The sequence below is a fragment of the Megalops cyprinoides genome, chromosome 5, assembly GCF_013368585.1.
Source record: "Megalops cyprinoides isolate fMegCyp1 chromosome 5, fMegCyp1.pri, whole genome shotgun sequence".
NCBI lineage: Eukaryota > Metazoa > Chordata > Actinopteri > Elopiformes > Megalopidae > Megalops > Megalops cyprinoides.
The window spans coordinates 24,444,626-24,447,500 of NC_050587.1; positions in this window are offsets into that span (position 1 = coordinate 24,444,626).

A 2,875-nucleotide genomic window follows, 5' to 3' on the forward strand; every position below is an offset into this window, starting at 1 on the left:
TTAATTGTGTTTTTTTGGAGCATACACTTGAATTGAAGTGTAGATAAAGACTGTTCTTTGGAGTCAAATGTTGTCCTCAAATTTGACTTACAAATAAATGCAGGTGCTACGTTTTTCTTCACAAGGATAATTTGGCAAGGTGGGCAATCACAAAAATGAATTTAAAAAATGTTTGTACTGACAGTTGGTCAAATAGTAATTGAATTCAGGTATTTGTCTTTATTCGCAAGGTTATGGTTGGCTGTATGTAGTGGAAAAAAGAACTTTTTAAAATTATTTGACATCAAATATAATTAAAGGCAAAATGATTCATCCCAAAACATCACATGCAGAATAACATTGAATAGATCTGTGGAAAACATTAAAAAAAATCATAGTCTCTACAGCAGTGGAGGTGAGTGGCCAGTTCATCCTACTGCAAACAGAAATTCAATAAAAAATTCTAAGCAGTATAAGTGCTTTTGCTACAAATCAAATTGTCACCGAACAAAACAGACGAAAACTTACCCATGTGGCATCTATTTTGTGACATATTTACACAAATAACTTCATGTTCTTTAACTTCATGACTACAATATTCCAAACAAACAGCTGCCGCGTACCAAGTAACAAAACTACCACATAAGAAACTTACTTAGAAGGGGAATAAGAGATCACACTAGGGTAGGGCAAACAGTCTAAAGAGGTGGGTCTTCAGTCTGTCACAGAATGTGGCTAGCAATCCCACTGTTCTAGCCACAGTAGTCATTTCACAATAGTCATTTCACCACAGGGGCTAAGATGGACAGAGGACAAGACTGCACTACTGCAAACCTATGTTCCCTCCCGACCGCTACGCTTTGCTACTGAACAGTATCGTCACATCGCAGCGTAAAATCACTATCCAGGAGGTGAATGCATGCACCCCTAGTTTCTGACAGTTGGAAGTCAATGAGATGACAAATTTTTCACACATGCATCATCCTCAGTCGTAGTGAAATATCTATTTCGGTGGTAATTAAGACCATTTTAAATTTACATTTACTTTTATTCAATTGGCAGATGCTTTTATCCAAAGCAACTTAGAAGTGAGGCGGAGAACAACTCGATCAAAAAAACCATAAGGAGTCAACAACATTAGAAGCACTGCATGACCATAAAATTACATGTATGAAGGTTTCAGTATTGGATGCATTATGCAAAGAACGCTTGATACTAGAAATTCGAAAACACATAGCTGGAAAATGCTCACTCCACGGTGAAAAGGGAGCATGGGTGAAAAAGTAAAGCCATGTGTCAGGCTCTCCAAAGCTTGAAAGTGTTGAAGGGTTTTCGGTGCAAAGACATTGTCGTCCCATACAATGAGCTTTGTAGCTGATTCCTTTCATGGAAAACAACCAATTAAAGGCTTCAGTGCGGCCGTTGAGACGCCATGTTGTCTCTGGGCATTGGCAGTGCAAGTGTTCAGAAAAGCCTTGTTTGCTGCCTGCTTTCAGTCTCGCGGCACATCAGCCACTCAAACACCTGCTCCCTGGGGAGCATTCTGCCCCCCCCCACTTAGCAGGGCACAGGACAGGCCAGGCAGGGAGGCTCTCTGTCTCTTTGTGTGGTGACTATCGCTCTCTGTTATGGTGCAATACTGAATGTTGGCCTTAACAAGAGATGTGCTCCTTTTCTGGTCTTGCCATTATCATAGTATCTTTATGAAATTAAATGTATCACAAACATGTATACAGACAACTCGCACCGTCACACACACACAAACCATGCTGATTCGTGGGTTCAAACTGGGAAGTGAATGGACTGGCATGAATCACATGAGTCATTCCTGCTGCAAAAATTCATCACAGGAATTCACTCTTAAGACCTGAAGCTCAGTGATTTAGAAAGAAAATCCTGTTTAAAACTCTTATAACTCTTGAAAACTCTTTAAAATAGAACAGAAAGTGGGATCAAAGGAACTGTTGAAATTTTAAAATATTATAGCACTTACTCTGTATTTAGCATGGCACTGGTCATTGGGGTAAAGTATTGACTCTTGTTCAGAGCTGGCCTGATGTTTTCTGTTCATGTTGTTGTTCATGTGACCTTTTCCTTAGCCCTTGTGTACCTCTGCTTTGTAAGTCATCCTGGATAAGTGTGTCTGCCAAAGGACTAAATGGAAACGTCAAGAAAGAATGACTGAAAGAATGTGTTATTGTATGGATCGTTTGGCTCAGATCACGTTGGTGCTTTTGTCGACATGAACATGCTTCCCACATGCATATGCTAGAAACCCCAAAAGGGGAACCCAAGACATACACTCCAGCCAGTCCAGGAGGATTCTATGTAGTCTGCTCTCCCTGCAATCCCAATTACAGTAAGTGCTGTTTTCTGCTGAAGGTTCCTTCAGAAGATAAAGGGGCCTAATGTGTGCCCTCGTCACCCCAGACCCTGTCGTCTCACAGAATATATCCAGGCATGGACCTCTGCATGCATCACAGTGCCTTATTCTTGCTAACTGAGAGTCTGCCCATCTAATGTTTCACACATTACTACTACCTCGCAGACCTTTTTGCATGGGGTGACTTACATGGTTTAAATTTTACATGATATACATTTGTACAGCTGTGTATATTTATTGAGGCAATACAGGTTGACTGCCTGGTTCAAATAGTACAATGGCATTTTCCCCACCTGGGAATCAAAGTCTTTTTTTCCAGAAACATCTTTCCACTAGCCATTATTTAGTGACCAAACATGTGAACATGTTGCTAAACTGTCTAAAAACTGATTCATCCATTACTCTTCCCGATGAGTATCATACTATATTTAGTCTACTACAATAGCCTTGAACATTTGCCTCAGATAATGTAAGTGAACGATGATTTTAAAAGTGTACACATTATTTGAAATG